At 30.7% G+C, this 21164-nt stretch overlaps 1 long non-coding RNA gene across 3 annotated transcripts; it reads left to right on the top strand.

The window, feature by feature from the left end:
• Positions 1-11084: 11084 nt before the first annotated feature.
• LOC107841959 lies at positions 11085-16248 on the top strand. 3 transcript variants are annotated; one of them, XR_001665527.2, is made up of 7 exons: positions 11090-11174; positions 11433-11498; positions 11581-11685; positions 14205-14330; positions 14435-14591; positions 15239-15401; positions 15768-16248. It is a non-coding gene; the product is annotated as an uncharacterized LOC107841959 (long non-coding RNA). The 3 variants fall into 3 exon arrangements; XR_001665526.2 differs by having other exon boundaries at positions 15673-16248; XR_007044553.1 differs by lacking the exon at positions 11581-11685 and having other exon boundaries at positions 11085-11174; positions 15768-16163.
• Positions 16249-21164: the final 4916 nt, after the last annotated feature.

Below are 21164 nucleotides of genomic sequence, written 5' to 3'. Positions count from 1 at the left end.
GGATGTGCTATTAAAAGGGACAAACTAGTTACTCAATGAGATATGCTATTAAAAGGGACAAATGAGTTACTCAATTAGGTGAGAGTCTTTCAAGTCTTAAAATTTGATTAAGAGGGACAAAATATTTCAATTTTTTTAAAATATTTTTGCTCCAATAACAAAAGGAGTTATCTCAATAACTATAGAGGTTGTCTCAACAACTATCAAAGTTGTTCGATAACTTTTCAAAGTTATTCGACAATTATTAAAGTTATTCGATAATTTTACAAAATTGTTCGATGACTGTGCAAATTGTTGGACAACTTTGATAGTTATTGAAATAATTTATGCAGTTATCGAATAATTATCTTAAGCGATTTTATTTCATTTAATTTAATAATATTATGAGACTCACTTATCCTTTAGACCCACTTCAAACTACAAGAAGTAGCATACTTGACACTTAAATTATAAAAAATAGCAACACTTTAATGAAATTACATTGTGTAGCAAACATAACATTATTTTAAGTGTGGTTCCCATTTACTGCCTTTGAGAAGTTACCATGTATAAGGTTTCCTTTTTCACTTACTTCACTTCTTTTTCTCTTTCCTTTATCTGATTTTTACTTTACCTTTTATTGTTTAAAATCTCTCAGATTCCTTTCTCTTTTCTTTAACTGATTCTTACTTACCTTTTATTGTTTGTAATCTCTAAGATTCATCTTTCAAATTTTTTCCTTTCTCACGATTTGATAAGGATAGTGTTCCACAATTTCAAGTAACTAATAAATTCAATTATTGCATGTTATTAATTTCTCATTTTTTTTATTTAGTATTTAGTATTGTAAACTATTAGCAACTTCGAGTTTGAGGTTTTTATGCTCTAATGGCAGAACATACTCCAAAATCATGAACAAATAGGGGTATACCACCTATTAATTTATTGTCTGATAAAGCACCATCATTTAGTCTTGGATTAACTGAAGACGAAGTATTTAAAGTTGTTTCTGCTCCTATACAGTCGAAGAAATCAGTGAGTACGAAGGAGCTTAGGTCCAAGTTTTGTAACGATCCAGTGAAGATGACTGATATTTTGAAAAAAAAATGGTTGAAAAAAATTCCTTCTCCTAAAGCCACAAAATTACAAAAATATGAGAAGAAAAGGAAAGTAAAAGAATATGCAAAGTCAAGCAATGTAAATGACGATGTTGAAAACTCGTCTAGTAATAAATAGGAAGAAGATGGGGAGGAAGAGGTATTTTTCAGTGTATATGTATTTTTATTTACTGATATGTATTTAGGAATTTCAGAAAAGCTGATATCATTTTGGGGTAATATGTATTTTGGTGAAACTGATATGTATTTACTGATATGTATTTTGCTCGAGCTGATAGCTTAAATATACATTTTAGGTTAATATGTATTTATGTTTATTTGTATGTTAATTGCATATGCTAAGCTGCATGTATGAAAAATATATTTATATATGAACTATTTATGAAGAGGTATTTGCCTATATGTATTTTTTTTTATAATTGTTTGTATTTTCAGTATATTGGAGTGATGAAATATACATTTAAGTATTCTTTTGTTTAAATATCCAGTTGAGGTTATGGACGTATTTGTATTTGTTGAAATACAAATACATTTTCAAAAAAAAATTTAATACAGTATATATAGGTTTGCCATATATACAAATTGATTAACTAAATATACACTTAAGTTACCTAGAAATATTTTGTATTTTTTTATAAATACATATGCACTTTTATTTGTATTTTTGTTCTGTTCAATATACATTTAAGGTATATGGAAGCATTTGTATTTTTATACATACATATCCAAATTCATATGTATTTTTTTGTAGTGATAATTTTTTAACATCCATATTCGAACACAACCAATATACAAAATCAAACTTTATGGAAATACAAGTATACTCTTAAATTTCGAGAATCAGAACTCCAAAAATTTGAGCAGCTTGAAAAAATAATTTTGATCACTATATTGTTCGATCAGTTCAATTTTCTGTTGCATTACTTTTTTCGAAATTCGTTTACAACGTAATGAATAATCAATTTTGATCACGAAATAAATTGTTAAATTCTACAACGTAATGAATAATCAATTTTGATCACTCTAACGAAAAATCGTTAATGGCTCAAAATATTGAAAAATAATTTAACAAAAATCAATTTGATCACTGTATTTGAACAGAACATCAGTAATGACTTAAAAAAATCTGAATGAAATAATAGTAATGGTTCAAAAAAAAATAATCAGAACAAAAAACTTTGATCGATTTCAAACAACTAATGAAATTTATATAAGAAAACAATATTACGATTAAATACCTTCAACAGCAGTTTGTTGGGGGGGTGCGCGGATTTAATAGGTGTAATAGATTTAGTAGGTTTCTAGTGAATCTATTTTTATTAGTGCGTGGATATTTTTTAAATTTTGTTTCAATATCTTTTAATAATTTACTTTTTTCGTAAGATATATTCATTAATTATTTTATCCTGTAGTAATTGCAGAGTTACAAATTTCTGTATAATATTTTATCCTATCTGTGCTATAATGTATATCTAATTCTAGATTTTCAATGTTATTTATTATCTTGTGTTGTTCTTCTCGTAGTGAGTTTTTTAAATTATATAAACTATCACATGTACTTTTATCTAAATTTTCTAAGGTTTTTTCTATCCATGCTAATTTTTCTTTTAGGTCTTTCATTATTTTCTTAATTCGGTTTCTGTAATTAATTTCATTATTTAGATTTTCTTGATTTTCTCTAGTTTGTCTAATATATTCTAACATTTTTTAATCTGAATAATATCCTTCTGGGTAGATTTCTTCGTATAACTGTTCTAGACAATTTGTAGTTTCAATTTCATAGTTTATTACTTCTTCTAATATTATTTTCTTAATATCTATAATTTCTACGTTTTTAAGTATATATAATATTAAAACTTTAAGATAATCTAAATGATCTATTTTTAAAATTGATTTTATTATAATATTTTGTAGTTGTTTGTTTTAGCCTTAGTAGTTTTTGCATATTTTTATTAAGAAATTTTATATCTTTATTTTCCATGTATTTATCTATATTTATTTTTATCTGTTTTTCTAGTAACTGCATATTTTTTTTTATATCTTTTTCTAAAAATTTTATGTAACTTATCATCGTAAATATTTGTAAGAGTAGTTAGGTAGATATGGTATATAACTTACTCTGGTCATGTAATATTCACCAAAAGCTTTTTCTAATATGATTTTTCTTATATCTGCTACTTTTATATTTCTAAGTGCATACAAAATAAGTATTTTGAATTTATCTACCATCACATCAGATATATTATCATTCATTTTCATAAATTTGCTTTTTTCAAAATATTCCCTTCAATCATGTACACAAAATATAGTCATCTTAGCTTACTATATACTAGATTATTCTTAAATAATATGTTCTTCCGTCACTATTAACATGGTAGTTTGGATACTCTTTCCCTTAAACAGCGCCTCTACTCTGGTTACTCCCCACCACGGCTTCTTGCCTCATTGGTTTCACCTTTAGGATGGCATAGTCCTTAGGGATATTTCTCCGTTTCCTCTTTGTTAATAAACTTCTTAACATATTATTCTTCGAATAATTCTACTATAAAGTAACTAATATGAATTTATTTTATCATATCATGATTGTTGGGAATTATGAAATTAGCTATTCATAATCATAAATAGATATACCTGTTCGGGTAGCTTTGATATTTCTGAGTTTTGTTGTTCCATAGCTTTTTCCATTGAAATATGTTTATCTAATTAACTGAGTAATATTTTTTGTGAATTGGAGAGAGTAAAGTGCTTCAACGCATGAAGGCCTGCTTTTTGCAATGTCTTCTGCCTTTGTTATATAGAACGAGAATTTACAAGTTTTTACATTCACGTGTTTCTAATTCTAAAAACTAAGAAAAACAAAAGTCAACAAAAGTGGCCATAATGGCCTAACTTTCCTAACTTTTACGTAAACAATTTCAACAATTTCAACAACCTAATAAATGTACAACTATTCTAATAAAGACTTTTGTTACATAATATACAATAATTCTGTTTTTGTATAGTATCTTGTCTCCGTTGATTTTGTCGTATCTGCTCCATTATTGTTCTGTATCTGCTCCATTATTGCTTTGTATCTGCTCCATTATTGCTCTTTTATCTTATCTTTCCAGCTGGCATTTTATCTTCTTTATTCTAGATGTACCTCTGGAATAATATTATCTTCTCCATTGCACCTTGAACATTGGTGGTCTGGATATTTATGTCCAATTATTTTACAGTATCTTGTTAACAGTCCGTCTGAAATAAATTCTTTTTTTATCGCTCTTGCTGTAGATTGTTTTTCTTGATTAAGTAGCGTCATTATCCATTGTCTTACGTCTTCCATATCTGCTTGTCGTAGTTCTTTTGAATTTGAATATATCATTTGGTGATCTCTTGAATAGTAGCTCCATATTGGGTTTCCGTTCATAAAATTATTTGCTAGTTCTTGAATGATCGTAGCTAGTCCAATAAGTCTTTTATTTGCATAAAAATCTGGTATCTCGATCCTAGGTATCTCCGGTTGTTGCGAAATATCTTCCGGTATAATCATATCTCTTGTTAGTCCTATCTTTACAACTTGTATAACTGGTTTTATTTCGTCATATAATATCTCTGCTGGTGCAGTATAGCACTTTATATAAAATAAATTTCCTTTTGTTATTCTTTTATAGGTAGTGAATATCTTGTATAATTCTTCCATAGCTGTTAGCTCTTCTCCATTGTGGGTATATATGGTATTTAGTAGTCCATAGTCAAAACAGGTTTTAACTAGGCTTGGGTTAGTTTTGGGTAGTGCGATTAATTTATTGTATCCTTGTAGTTTTTGGGTTATATAATTGGTATTTGGTTCTTTGGTGTCTGTAGCTCTGAGGTTATGGTTTAGAAAGGTTTGTACTCTGTATATATTTTCTATGTATTTTTGGGCGGTGTAGTTGTATACTTTTTTGTCTTGGTTTAGGCTATCTCGGTATGTGTTAACTTGTGGAGGTATGAATAAATGGTCTTTTTGTGTTTTGGGGGTAAATGATTTTTCAAATATTTTGTTCATATTTGCATTCTGGTATCTTGGCCTATTAACTCCTTTGCTTGTACCTGCAGAAGTAGATTGATAATTGTTATGGGTTTTATGGAGTGTCCCAACGTCTCCTTCTAGCTCTGGATTTTTAATGTCTTCCGATCGACATAGCTCTGCACACTGCTGAGTTAGCTGATTTGTAGCTATAGACTTCAGTTTATCTTCATTAGTCTTTAGCTTTTCTATTTCATTACCCATACTGTCCACTTTCATTGAAAGCGCAGTTAGGGTGTTAAGTATTTTTTCTAGAGTATCTTCCTCTACTATTTCAGTTTGTGTAGCTTTGTCTTGATATGTAATCTGCAATAACATTTTTGTTAGTACTGATCACTTCAATTGTAAATGTGAAATTTAATATATTTAAAACTAGTCTTCGAATCTCTTTTGTTGTAACTGAATTTTGTATTTTCTTTGTTAACCACCAGCGTACCTGTGTATTATCTGTTCGTACAATAAATTTGTTATATACAATATATGGTTCAAATGCTAATAAACATTTATATAATGAACATAATTCTTTCCTATTTATTTCCCATTTTATTTCTGTCTCGTTGAACGTACCTGAGTAGTATCTACAATGGTGTTCTATTTTTTCTGCTTCATATCTATATTTAAGTACTCCTCCGTAACTATATTCACTTGCATCTGCTTCTACTATATATATAAATTTTCTATTTTCATCTGAAAATTGCAATTTTGGTAATTCTCTACAAAGTAATTTTATTTTTTGAACTTGTTTTTTATCTTTTTCATCATAATTATATTCTATATCCTTTTTTAATTTTTTCTGTAGTGGTTTTAAGGTTTCTGCCAATTTTGGAATATATTCTCTTACTTGGTTTACTAATCCTAAAAATGATTGTAATTTCTTTTTTGTATCTAATTCTTCTTTCGAATTTATTATTTTTTGTACTATATGTTGTTGCATTTTTACTCCACTTTTATCTATTTGTATTCCTAGAAATTCTATCTGGTTTTTCATAATTTCAGCTTTCTTTTTGCTTAGACTTATTCCTGATTTTTCTATTATATCTGTGAACTGTTCTAATAATTTTAAATGTTCTTCTTTGGTTTTGGTGTATAATAATATATCATCTATGTATACTATACAATCAGATAATTGTTTAAAATAATTGTCCATAAAATGTTGATATCTACCTGGTGCATTTTTATATTCAAATGGTAACACGTTCCATTCATAAAATCCTTGTGGTACCGTAAATGCGATTAATTCTTTAGATTCTTCTTCTAGCTTTAGGTGGTAAAATCCTGATTTACAGTCAAATTTGCTAAAATAATTATATCCTTGGATTTGTCTTATTTTTAATATCTTATTTGGTATCGGATAATTATATGTTATAGTTTTTGCATTTAAATTTCTATAGTCAATAACCATCCTACTTTTTCCTCTTTTTTGTTCACTATGTTTATTTACTATAAATGCTGGACTATTATGTTTACTATTACTTTTTTGTATATATTGTTTTTCTAATAATTCATCTATGTGCATTTTAAATTCTTTTAAATCATCAAAATTATATGTTAATGGTTTTTGTGTTATTATGCTATCCTTATCTATTAATTCAATTTTTATAGTAGTTTTGTGTTTTTCCCATCCTTTTAATGGATCTTCACTATATAATTGTTCTAATTTTTTCTGAATTATTTCTATTTTATTTATTGAAAATATAGTTATTTCTGTTTTATTTATCGAAAATACTACTAGTTCTACTGTATCTTCAGTATTATTTATATTTTCTAACTTTTGTGTAATTTTTTCACTTCCTTTTATCCAATCAGTTTTCTTTCTTATTTTATTATTAACTCTTTTTGCTCTTACTTTTTGTTTACATGGTGTTGTAAACCACCAGTCTGTTTTGGTTATTATATGTGGGTATAATTTATCTAAAAATGGCATTCCTAAAAGTATATCTTTTGATGTTAATTCATAATTATAAATTTCTTCTATTGTTAATATCTTATCCCATACTTGTATTTTTACATTCCTAGCTTTATAAGTAATTAAGCTTCCTTCATTATTAAATCCTTTAACTATTATTGGTGTTTTTAGTTTATCCCATTTGCTTTCTGGTAAGCAATTATATCTACATAAATTAGCTTCTGCTCCTGTATCTATCATAGGCGTATAATATCTACTGTAATATCCTTCTACTACTATCTTCATTAATACATGTATCTTCATTTCATGTTAAGACTCTTTTTAAGAATAACTTTTCTTTGTTATATGTTAAGGTTAGTTGTGTATGTTCTATATTATATGGTTTTACTTGTTCTAACCATTTTATTCCTAATATTATATCTGCTTTTTGCATTTCTTCCTTTACTTCGAATTCTATTTTTATTTTTCTAACTCCTAACATTATTTCTTTTTCTGCTATATTTTTATTATTTATTAAACTTCTTGGTAGATCTAGGCATATATCATTGTCAGTTTTTATTTTTTCATTTTTTACTAGATATTTTGCTATATGATTTTCTTCTTGTCCTGTATTCAAAAGTATTAAATATTCTTTTTCATTTATTTTTCCCGTTATGTAGTATTGGTTTAAATTACTTATTGAATTTGTTTCATAACTTGTTCTTTTTGATGAGCTTGATGATTCTGGTTTTTCATTAGCTATTCTTTTTGTTGTACTTATTCTATCATTTACTATTTCTAAATTTTCTTCTGTATCTATGTCTCTATAGGTATAATCATTATAATCTATTGTTTTTACTATTTGTTCGAATGGACTTTCTATTCGTATTTTGTTAATCTTATTTTTTCCTGTTATTTTATGTTTTGTTGTTAATACATATAGATTTTTACATCTTGTTGTAAATATTTTACTTCCTGGGGTTAATTCTATTCCTGATATTTTCCAATATAATACTAATGATTTATCTATATTCCTATCTGTTACTGCTACTGAATAATTTGCACTTATTATAAATTTAAATTTTTGGTATATTAGATTTCCTTTTACGGCAGTTATTATGCTTTTTTCTATAGGTTTTATAATTCTATCGTCTGCTAAATATAATTCTATTGGTGTATCTATTCCTTCTCTAAAACATGCTTTTATTAATATCTCTGTACCTCCAAGGTGTACATATTTTATTGGATCTCCTTTACTTTTTATATCATTTATTTCTTTATTAATTATTCTTTTTGTTACTAATGGTATACTAGCTTTTCCTTTTGCATATCTGCAGTCTATTACATGTTCTTTTTGGCATACTACATAATATTCATCCTTTTTCCTAGTAAAAATATTTTTTATTGTTGGTATTTTAAATATTTTCTCTACACTTAAATCTAATTCTTTTCCTTTTATTTCATCAAATATATTACTGTCAAATATTATTTTTTGTTCTGTTCCTTCATCATTTAAATATTCTTCCTTTGTTATTATTTTTATATCTTCTTCAGTCATTTGATTCATCTATTTCGCTATCTATTTCATTATCTGTTTCATTTTCTGAAATTTCATATATACTATCTTCACTTTCTAATTCATAATCTATATAATCTATCTGCATATATTCGGTATTATCTATCTTTATTTCTGATATTTGTTTATTTTTTGGATTTTTAGGTAATTTACAATCTCTAGCTAAATGTCCTAACTTTCCACAATTATAACAAGTACATTCTTTTATAGATTTCTTCTTTCTATATGGTCTTTTATGTTTATAATTTTTGACATAATATCTTTTTCTTGGTTTCTTATATTTATATTTTGATTTTTTATATTTCTTATATTTCTTATGTCTTTTTCTTTTCTTATAATATCTTTCTTCGCATCCAAATTGGGGTGCTATTTTATTTTTGCAACAAGCTAAATTTCTTATTAATGTTTTTTCCATTTTTAATTCTTCTCTATATTTTTCACATAAGTTTCTATACCATTGTTGTAAATATTTTATTCTTGCTCCTAACGTATCTACTATTTTTGCTTCTTCCCAACTTTTTATTATTTTCGAACTAAATGGCTCGGGTAATTTATTAAAATATAATTTTCTTATTTCTTTACTTTCTTCTATACTATATGCTCCTTTGTAATAATATTCTTTAAATGCGCAAGTATATTCATCTATATAACACATATTACATATTGCTAATTTTAACATTAAATTTCTATTTGTATCTTTTTCTTCATTTTGTTCTTCTTCGATTGTTGTCGTACTACCAAATTCATCTTTTATAGCTGTTTCATATTTTTTTAATAATTCTATAGGTGTTAGTTTAGTTGTTGTCGATGATGTTCCTTCTATAGGTTTATTAGTTCTTAATACTTTTTTGCTATTTTCGGTTAGATTTTCAAACCATAGTTTTACTGATCCTATTAGTGTTTTTTCTATATATTCCGGTGCATCTGTTATATTTATATTATTATCTAATAATTGTTTTGTCATATATCCTATCCATAATTGTATTATTTTTTCTGTATCTATTACACAGTCTAGATCTAAAAAGTTATAATTTTTATTCACTATTTGTTTTGGTATCCATTTATCATATTCATTATATTTTTTAAACTTATTCTTATGGTATATAGGTTTTCTTATTTCTGTTGTTTTAGGTATTATATTTTTATTTTCTTTTTTATCAAGAGTATTTATTTCTGTGTGGGTATTTTCTAAGTTTTCCTCATTAATTTTCTGTTCTTCATTGATTTCTAAATTTTTTGTATTTGTTAATATCTCTGTGTATGTTTCACTATCTTCGGACTCATAATTATCTGTCTCTTCAATATCTATATTATTTATTTCTAATTCTTCGTTTTTTATTTCTAATTTTTCCTTAAATTGGTTTATCTCATTTAGTAATTTCTGTTCTCTATCTTTTTCTTCTTTTTCTTTTTGTCTTTGTTCATACAGTTCTTTTAATATTTGTAATTCTTTTTCTAATTCAGCAATTCTACTATTTTTGGTTTCTTCTATTTTTCGTATTTCTTCCGTAGTTTGTTGTTTTATTTTTTCTATTTCTTTTTTCCTATCTATCTCTTCATTTTCTTTTTCTATTCTTACCATTGCTGTTAATTTATCTTCTAATTTTAATTCTTCTTTTTCTAACATTAGATATAAATGTTCACCTATTTTCTTATATCTTCGTCCTAGATTAGAAAATACTATTTTTATTTTTGATCCTTCGTAGTTTTCATATATTTTTTCGTCTATTATAAATTCTTCTTTATTCATTTTATTGTGAATAGGTCATGTTGGTATACATATTCTAAACTATCTATTTGTGATTCTAATTTTGATATTTCATTTTTTTGTGTATTTATTGAATTTTTACTAACTCCTGCCAATATATTATAATGTAGTCTTTCTATTCTTATTTTTAATTCTTTACGTTTTTCAGAGATAATTTGTTTTAATTCTTTATATCGTTGTATTTTGTTCATTTTAAATTATATTTATAATATCTCGGTGGATATCTAAATCTAATTTTATCATAATTAGGTGGTATATGTTTCATTCTTCTAGATTTTAAATGTGTTATTAATTTTGATTCAATACTAGATATTAATGTAATTAAGTAGGCTAGTTTTTGTGAATTTTCTTTTGTTTTATTTAGACTTATATATTCTGAATAATTACTAATTAAAGATTTTTTAATTTTTCTAAAAGCTTCTCTATTTTTAAATGGTCTTTGCATAATTAATTAATTATAAGTAAATTGTTTTAATTCTAAATCTAATTTTGACTCTAACATGTATATTCTAACTCTAACTCTAACTCTAATATATATCTCTTCCATACTTTTTAATAAAAAAAGAATCTCCATATTTAATTCATGGCTAATTATACCATATTTAAATGATTTATATGTGTATTTTTATAGCAAAAATTTATTCAAATTTAAAATATAAGTTACTAATTCAATTAATAATAAAATTATTATTATGAATCACATAATTATATTGTTCAATTAAAGTCTTGAGAACTCGTCTATTCTCAATTACACCGTCCCAAAAATTGTCAAGAGAAATAACCCATCCATTGAGACGGTACTCTTTCTTCCTTTCTTCTTTTCACCTATTTTTACTGCTACCCATTTTATTTCTTGATTTATGGAGTCGGTTGTCGCTGTGTTTGATATTAATTGCTTTCTTTCTTGTTATTCTTGCTGAAAATGCTGTTTTAGAGATACTAATTTGTGTAATTTGGTTTGTGTAATTCTTGTGAGTTCGCGGTTTTCAGTGATTCTTGTGAGTTCTTTGTGTAATTTCACTTTCTGTGAGTTGAAGATTGCTGAAATTGTACAGGGTTTATTCTCAATACACCGTCGCAACAGTTAGAAGAGAAATAACCCATTCGTTCCAAAGGAGACGGTACTCTTTCTTCCTTTCTTCTTTTCACCTACTTTTAGTGATATCATTTTTGGTTTCTTGATCTATGGAGTCGATTTTGCAGTGTCTCGTTTGTGTTTGAAGTTGATTGCTTTCTGTCTTAGCAAGAAGACATTCTTGCTGAAATTGTTGATATAGAGATACCCATTTGTTTTTCCGAATTGAAAATGTGAGTTCTCTATGTAATTTCACTTTCTGTGAGTTCAAGATTGCATTTGTGTTGGAAGTTGATTGCTTTCTTTCTTGGTGAATATATTGTTTAGACATACCCATTTGGTTTACCAGATGTAAAATGTGAGTTCTTTATGTAATTCTAGTTTTTTTTTTGAAAATTCCAGATTGCATTTGTTTTGGATGTTGATTGCTTTCTTTCTTTGAAAATTCAATTGGTTATACTGATATATGGCTACGTATGATTTTGCCATTCTGGGAGAAAACTTGTAACTATTTTGGTTATTTGACTATTTAACTGGTGCTCAAATAAGTGATACTTGATAATGGGTAGTTACTGATCAATTAGGTACTGAGTAAGTATTAGTACTATTGGGTAGGTATTTCTACTATTTATGTAATTGTAACTTCCATTTTGTTAGATAATGTGGCTATTTTACACTAATAATGGGTAGGTTGTAGTTGTAATATTGCTTATTGACTTAAAAATATGAGTGTGACAATGAAGAATAGGTCAAGAAACTATTCTGGTAAAATCGTTCGAATTTATTACTCTGTTCCTTTGTTTTTTTTCTTTAAATTTGATAAAGAGACATTACTCCTTTTTTCTTTTAATAAAGAGAAACCACTATTCCTTATCACGAGCTAGGTGCAAAAGAAGTTGAATAAATGTAGCATGTTATTTGAGAGTCAGGAAACACCCTCAAAGCTATAAATAGATACTTGGCAGACTTATTGACAAAGGTGTAGAAATAATCAAAATATATGCATTGAAAATAGGCCGGTCAAGTGAATTCACCTGCTACTTAAATAGGTGTACTCAACAAAATTGAAAAAATGTTAGGCAACTTGGAAGTAATGCTTAATCGTGAGAAAATTCTGCTTGAATAAAATAGATATATGTAATAAGTATGACAGGACTAGAATCATGGAGTAGAAGGAAAGGAATGAAACAACATGGTTTGGTGGTGTTGATGGAAAATAAACCCATGTTTAATGAAGAATGTCTTAAATCAAGTCAGTGTTGATAAATTAAAGATTTTAGCCAGTAAAAGGGAGATGGTAGAGCATATTGGAGTTTTTGTGAAAATCTGAAGTACTTTCATCAATAGTTCTTTTAAGGTCACCTTCAATACCTAATTATCAAAATTCACACATGGTAATCGACTGTTTTGGTTCGTTTCTGGGAAAGAGATTAACTCAAATAATCAAATCAGATAAAAGTTTGTCTTAAAACACCTAATATGGAAATACATCACGAAAAACTTTTTTCTCTACGAAACTTTGTGTGTTGTACCTTTTTGACTGAATAGACCTTTTTTCTTCAAATGATACGAAAAGGTACACTTCTGGCTGTTGCTCATTTTATTTAAGGTTGAGTGAATGAACATATGGAAAGATTTAGCCTTTCTTTGTATGATTTGAATTGTGTGTGCTTCGTGATTCTACTTATTTTCCAATTCACGACCAGTTAAGTTTATATACCGGTGTTTCTTCACTTCTTTATTCATTTGTTGCTCATTAGTCAAGGACTTTTGGCTTTGTTTGTGGACTTGCAATTTAGCTCTGTCTGTTTCTCATGATAACTTGTAGTTATTGCTATGTTGGATTAAGCTTTTGTTGGAAGTTGTAGGTTACGCGAGTTGTCTTGTGGTTTTTTGTTTTTGCTATAGTTCATTTCTCATTACCTCCTTAGGCTTTTAATATGAGCATTTCCTATACTATTCTTTCCTATTCACTTTCTATTGATTCCGGACTAATTTCCCCTTTTAAATGATCCTTCTAGTCTCTGTTTCTTTTCCTCTTATAAGAGAAGACATGATTTTTTCTGTTGCTGCTGATACCTTCATCTCCTGCAGCTGATGATTGTTTAGTGCCACCGTTCAAATAGGTCAATGTAGCCAGTAGCATGTTCTTTATCTAATTGATCTCTTTGCCGTGACACTCTAGTAGATTTATATTCCTAGAAAGAAGTCTAGATCAGTGTTAGATAACTAGTTATGTTGCTATCCACTTTCTTGAGGCATCTGCTGTTCTCAGATATTTATCTTTGTCCTTTGCATGTTGACTAGTTGAATTTATTTTCTCTTGTACTTCCATTACGCCTTTTTCTGAACTATTTGTGTCTTGAGCTGGGGGCCTATAGGAAACAGCATCTCTACCTCATCTCTGAGGTAGAGGTAAGGTCTATGTACACTCTATCCTCCCCTCCCAGACCCCACTTTGTGGAACTACACTGGGTATGTTGTTGTACGTTCTTTCTAATTGCTATACCCATTTTTTTCTTCTCATTTTCAATCGGCAATACTCCACCAAAAGTTGAGGCTATTTATTTATTTGAGGGAGGGGTTGGTTCATGTGACTTCATTTGTTACACACAGTACTTTTCTCATAATTATAGTGATAAAAACGTCATATTTCAGTTTTTCTTTCATTATAACAAGTTTATGGAAATTTCTGGAACTACAATATTAAGTAATTGTTTGGTTTGTGCTGATTTATGGTTATTTTTCACAGGGGTGCTGTTAAACTGCAACTTCCGTTGCCAAAAAATGTCGATGCAGTCACTCTGGATCCAAATCCTGATTGGACCTTTGATGCTTTGTTTGGTTGAGCTCAATTCGATAGAGAAGGAGAATCTCGGTATGTACTTGTCGTAAGGTTTCTTGGTAAAAATCACCTCAAGCGTTTTTATTTCATTTGGATAACAAATGTTCTGTATTTTGTTCTAATCTGTCTTTGCTTAGACAACTCTCGGCTTCAAAGGATAATTCTCGGAGAGCCTTTGTTATGCAAGTGTCTGATGATGATGTGGAGGATATGGACAGAGATACTAGGAATGAAGTTGGTGATCATTTTCTTATGGGAGGAAAACATTTATGCCTGTGATGAAATCTGTCTGAGGTAATTACTCAATAATTGCAAATATTAAAGTGTGTAAGAATGAGAGGATTTCAATTAGAACTGAGAAACAAGGTGTAAAATATGTTTTTGTGGATCTCTTTCCCCATGTTAGACGTCTCATAGTGGCTTAGTCATATAGCTGTTCAAGGCCTACATGTTTATAAGCATTTACTTATTGAGCCAACAGTTAGGACATCCTCATCCGATAAGGAGGTACAGGTGGCGTGTGTGTGGTGATGGTGGTGAGGTATGTTTGGTGGTTGGGGGTGGGGGGTAAGGGAGCACTTTATATTACTTCACTAAGTTCTTTTTGTTTTGATATAGGTGCTCATCAAGTATTCCTATTTTCCTTATACTCGTGGACTTCATATAGTACAAATTATAAGCCGTCACTTTGCAAGTGTGTTTTATTTATGGGAACACTTCGATTCATTTTTCGCTACAATCTACATACATGCGTTGTTTGCAGTTGAGAAATGCACTCTCAATACAATATTTTGTGACTGATAAGCATTTAATTTTTTTTTTAAAATGTTTGTTCACTCTAGGAGTACCCGGAGTTTGAAGTTTAATCTCCATTTACATGTTCGTACAGTAAAAGTTTAGTGAAAATGTACTTTTGACTTAATTGTATTACTATATTGCAGAAGCACTTGATGATCACCTAACTACCATACAAAGGGATCACAAACACAGATCCCAAATTGAAGAAAGGAGAATAAGAGATGATGCAGCTCGTGAAGAGGCCAAGAGGAAAGAACAAGCTATTCAAGAAGAAAAAGCCAGGCAAGGATCAGAGCAGAAGCCAAGGTTTGTGTTTTTAACAATCCAGAGAGATGCACTATGTTATATTCTTATTGGAAATTATCTCATATGCATAGTATAAAAGTTTCTTCGAGGAGAAAAGAGTTTAGGAAAAAAGCTTTGTTTATCCAATTGCATTTGTCACCTGCCGTTTTGTGATTTCTTGAGATTTTTCAAAGTTAAATGATTTTGAGCATCATCATTAAATAAGAAAGTAATAGTCCTTGTGTTCATTTAACTACTTAATACTTATTGATACTGCTTTTGTCTCTTGCAGCATACTGCTGTAAGTGCTAATGTGCATATTCCTACTAATATCCCTGGCTTTCTTATGAATTCCGGCTGCTTATTTGTCTACCCTCATGCTGAAAGGAAAAAGTTGAAAAGGAAAAAACTGCTGCACTGGAAGCTGAGAGGAAAGCAGCAAAAGAAGCTACAGCTGCAGCTGCGGCGGAGAAGTCACCTGAGTCATTGACAACTGTTCCTTCGGAGGCTAGCAAGGTTTCAAGGGATGTCACTAGTAAGCCTGCGAGATCCATATCTGACTGGCAGAAACATTCAGCAGGCATATCTCTACGTGTAATCTTAGTAATGGAGTGGAGATAGATTTGACTGTCCTCCTCCTCCTCTTCTTTTTGTTTTTTTTTTTTTAAATCATTTCAAGTAAATATTAACTTAAACAAAATGCTGTATGCATAATCTGAGAGGAGAAATCCTGATCAGTGCTTTAAGTATAAGCCATACAAGGATAGATTAGTTTTGATCCCCTATATTTAGAGTTGGACATAAATAGGCCTTTTGGCTTCGTATTAATGAGAACTTCTGATCCAGGCTATTTAGAGTTGGACATAAATAGGCCTTTTGCTTCGTATTAATGAGAACTGATCCAGGCTTGACTGAAGGATTTTCACTGATGGAAAAGATAACTGAATTTAAAAGCTGGGAATTAGGTTAATGGAAAAGAGCAACTATGAAGATAAACTCCAAGAACACTCCAGAAAATATGCTCTTGAAATGTTCTTACCTGGGGGCTGGGATTGTCTGGCTCAAGGTTCACAACCATGCTTTTCGACATTAAGCAGGTGACTGATCAGTATATACGCGTCTAACATACCATTGGATTTCACATGTCACCTTGAAGTTGTTAAACTTATTTGCCGTCAAGGGCCATGCAATTACCTTTTGCCAGTTTATGAGAACCAATGCTGACGGAGTGCATGATAAGCCGAGATACAATTTGATCTGATGTAGAACTAGTGTTGTTTGTATTGTTCGTAAAAAAGTCTATTGATCTGTTCGAAGGGAGAAACATGGATATGAGGATATCATTTCATTAACGTTGCCTTCCTTGCCTGTTACAACATCTCTTACAGAGAAATGTCGATCATTATTCTAGACAGTGTTCAGTAAATGCTACTGCTGACGAATAAAATGGATTTCCCTTAAAGTCTCTAGTGCACCAATTATCTTCTTGCCCATATTTGTTTCTTATTATCACTTCCCAGAAAGCTTGGCTTGGTCCTCATGAACATACCACCATAGCCATTTGGTTAATAAACCCTTGTTCTGTAACATGTTTCTAACTCCCAGACCCCCACTTTCCTTGCTTTGTTGAGCTACCACCCATTTTGCCAGATTAAAAACCTTCTCAATTTTGTTTCCTTGCCACAAGAAATTTCTTCTCAGAGCATCCAGTGCCTTGACCACCTCACCTGGAATTGGGAGTAAAGACATCACATATGTTGGCAGAGTCTAGCACTGAATTGATCAAAGTTAGTCTCCCTCGCAGGGACAAATACTGGGATTTCCATATTGCTAATTTTTTCTCAGATCTTTCTATAACACCATCCCAAATCTCTAGTGCTTTTTGCTTTGATTCCAATGGAATTCAAAGGAATGCAGTTGGCAAATTTTCTATCTTGCACTTCAAGATGTTTGCAAGAGTTTCAATCTGCAAGACCCCTCCTTTATTGAATGAAGATAAACTCCAAGAACATTCCAAGGTATACTGATCTTCTAATTTGATTGAATGAATTAAAGAAACTTTGGATTTACATACTTCCTCATTTCATATTGAAAAAACATTTTATACCCCTTTCTCTCCATATTTGTCACGACCTGAGCTGAGGCCCTGGCCGTGATGAGCATCCCGAACCATTACTACATCATTTTTTTCCTGCCGCCACCCTTGTAAAGCGTGGCCTAAAGTAGTAAAAGTGTGACATTTGATCAAAAGCTACGCTTTCAAACTTTAGGCAACACTTTTTGGAGGGTGGCCTAAAAAGGCCTAACATTTGACTTTAGGCCACGCTTGTCAAGTGTTGCCATATCATCTACGTTTAAAAAGCATGGTCATTAAAGTGCAATGGACACCCTTTGCAGCTTCTCATTGGCTACACTTTTATTTGATAAAGCAACACTTTTAAGTGTTGGCTTTACTTTGTTATTGGGCATGCTTTACAAGCGTAGCCTTGTATAGCCACACTTAAAAGGCGTGGTTTGTTCTTTATTATTGGTCTCACTTCAAAATCGTAGCCTTTTATACATCCTCTATGACAACACTTGTAAGTGTAAACATATTTTAGCATATTTTAGGCACATTCCACAATTTAATTAATAAGACACACTTTTGAAGTGTTGCAATGTGGTCTAAAATTTAGTAGTTCAAGCCACATTTTACATAAATGGTTTTAGGCCTAAAAAACAATTATTTTTGTCCGAATGTGTACATCACTAATCACATTACATAAATACATGCATATATATAGTCTTTGTTGTAACCTTAACTTTCAATAACAAGTAGCACAGGTGAATTTTATTGTAACGAAAGCAAAGATGAACGATACTAACTGATATAGTACTGCTAGAAGAAAAGGGTAAAGATGAGAAAGATTATAAAGAGAAAGAGCGGCAAGGATACAAGAATACGCTGCAACATAATACGATGATGCCCTACTTCTATCCTAGATATTGCATAATATACACGTGCCTCATCCCGGTTGCCATATATAATCCTTCAAAAGCCTATTGACATGTTTCTTCCTATTGCTCCTACGTGGCTGCTTCTCAGGCCCAATTTATTCAGTTTGAACGGCCATCCCATTTACTTCGTTGTCTAATATTGGTTCACTGGTTGGGTTCATAACACTACTCCCTCTTGAAAGGAGAACCTTGTCCTCAAGGTTCTGAGTAGTTGAATATTGGAGCTTCAATGGAGTAATTTGTTGATCGGGTTGTCCTCTACAGCGTTTGAGCAACGAAATATGAAACATCGAATGAATGCAAGCCTCCTCGAGTAGCTGGAGTTTATATGCCACCAACCCAATTCGCTTGAGCACTTTATATGGGCCAAAGTATTTCCTGCTCAGTTTATATTGCTGGTTTCTTCGTAAGGATTGTTGTTTATACGGCTGAAACTTCACAAAGACCCAGTCACCTTCTTCAAAATGATCCTCAATTCGACCCTTATCAGCGTACTCTTTCATTCGATCTTGTGCCTTGGAGAGATTGAGCTTTAATAGATCCAAAATTTTATCCCAACGCTACATGTATTGCTCAACGAGATCATCAGAAGCACTACCAAGAATGTATCAAGCTATGTTAGGAGGTTCTCTCCCGTATAAAGCTTGAAAAGGTGTCAACCCAGCTGATGTATGAAGTGTTGTATTATACCAAAATTTAGCCCATGGAAGCATAGATACCCATTCATGAGGGTTATCGACTACAAAGCATTACAAGTACTGCTCAACACATTTGTTCAATGACTCAGATTGTCCATCTGTCTGTGGGTGATACGCCGTGCTCATGGCCAAAATAGTCCCCTGTAATCTATTTATCTCTTTCCAGAAAGTATGCAAGAAACGAGGGTCACAATCAGTTATAATTGTTCACGGTGGGCCGTGAAGCTTAATCACATAAATATAGTAACAAGAAGATTTAATCAAAAATATCGACACATTCTTGTGCAGTCCAAAACAAAAAAATGAAATAAAAAAAAAATCAACTGCTCCAATTTCATCGAGTACCACAATTTTCAATGGCTATGTATTCAGCTTCGATAGTTGATAGAGCAACTGAAGTTTGCTTCATGCTACGCCATAAAATTAGGACATCACCAAGAATCTGACATGTTCCACTAGTGCTCTTTCTATCAATTTTTTCACTTGTAAAATCAATATTTGAGTAGCAGACCAAGTCAAAGTTCGAGGAGTGAAGGTACCAAAGTCCAACATCTTATGTCCCGATTTAGTAGCGAACAATTCTTTTGATGGAAGACAAGTGGGACTCTTTGAGAGCTGACTGAAAGCTTGCGCATTTACACATGCTGAACATAATATCTAGTCGACTTGCAGTTAAGTAGAGTAGGGACCCAATCATTTCTCTGTACATCTTTTCATCAATATCCTTTCCTAATGTATCAAAATCTAGGCTTGTTGAAGGAATCATGGGAGTTCTGAAGGCTTTTCCTTTTTTCACTTCATATTTTTTATGAGCTCCTTTACGTACTTAGCTTGGCTGACAAAAATAGCATTGGAGGTTTGTTTGATCTTCCTCGCTTAGTTTATTTCTGTTGATCCATCTGGTTCTAATAGCTGAATATTTTGGGTCTTTAAACTAGATTCCACAATTTATTTCATTCAAACTATTCTAATTCTTCCTTCAGGCCTCATCAACCTTCATTGGCTCGATTTGAGATACAAGAGCAATAGACGTTTGTTTTCTTAACGAAGCTCTCATCTGCATCTTATCATCTAGGTTTCCAATGATAAATTTATTTGGAAAGTTTGCATTGTGTATCCATTCTCTCGAAATATTTTTTTTGGTTGTTTCATCAATAGGAGCTGACTCTGGATGGATGTGGTAGTCGACTCAGTGATTAATGGTTCAGAAGTTATGTCCGCTCTGGATCCTAACTGTGGATCATTTACGTACTCTTCATCAAAACTCAAGCTTATATGATAAAATACAATATGCATAGATTCTTACATAGAGTTCATTTATTATAAGCTCTGTAAGCCCGACGAGTTGAGAGTACCCAAAAAAAAATACCTTTGTCACTTCGTTGGTCAAACTTCCCCAAACTGTTCTTACCATTGTTGTGGATAAAGAATTTGCATCCAAAGGGTTGAAAATAACTGATATTAGGATTTTCCCCTCCCCTTAGCTCATAAGGAGTCTTCTTTAGAATTGATCTGATGAGACATCTGTAAAGGATATGGCATATTGCGCTTACTGCTTTTGCCCAGAAGTGATCTGGTAGATTATGTTCTAGAAGCATAGTTCTTATGATCTCTTGAAAATATTTGTTCTTTAGTTCCACCACATTATTTTGTTGGGTAGATCGAGGAGATGAAAAGTTCTGAGAGTAGCCGTTCTGAGCACAGCATTTCTAGAAAGCCTTATTTTCAAATTCTCCTCCATGAGCACTATGATCATTGGTGATGAAATGTCCTGCTTCTCTTTGTACTCTTCTATAAAATATCTCAAAATTAAGGAATGCTTCATGCTTGTGAGCAAGAAACATTACCCAAGTAAAACGAGAATAATCATCAACAATAATAAATACATATTTTTTTCAACCAATACTTGTGGTCTTGATGAGGCCAAACAAATCCATGTCGATATTTTGAAGAGTTTTAGTGGTAGTGACAATATCCTTGACTTTAAATGATGTCCTAGTTTGTATACCAAGTTAGCAAGCATCACAGATGTGATCCTTCTCAAATTTTAGCTTTGGCGGGCCTTTCACCAGTTCAAGTCTAGAGAGTT

Source organism: Capsicum annuum, chromosome 9 (assembly GCF_002878395.1).
Source record: "Capsicum annuum cultivar UCD-10X-F1 chromosome 9, UCD10Xv1.1, whole genome shotgun sequence".
Taxonomy (NCBI): Eukaryota; Viridiplantae; Streptophyta; class Magnoliopsida; order Solanales; family Solanaceae; genus Capsicum; species Capsicum annuum.
Note: the sequence above shows the minus strand (reverse complement) of the source record. Positions and strands in the feature narration are given on the sequence as shown.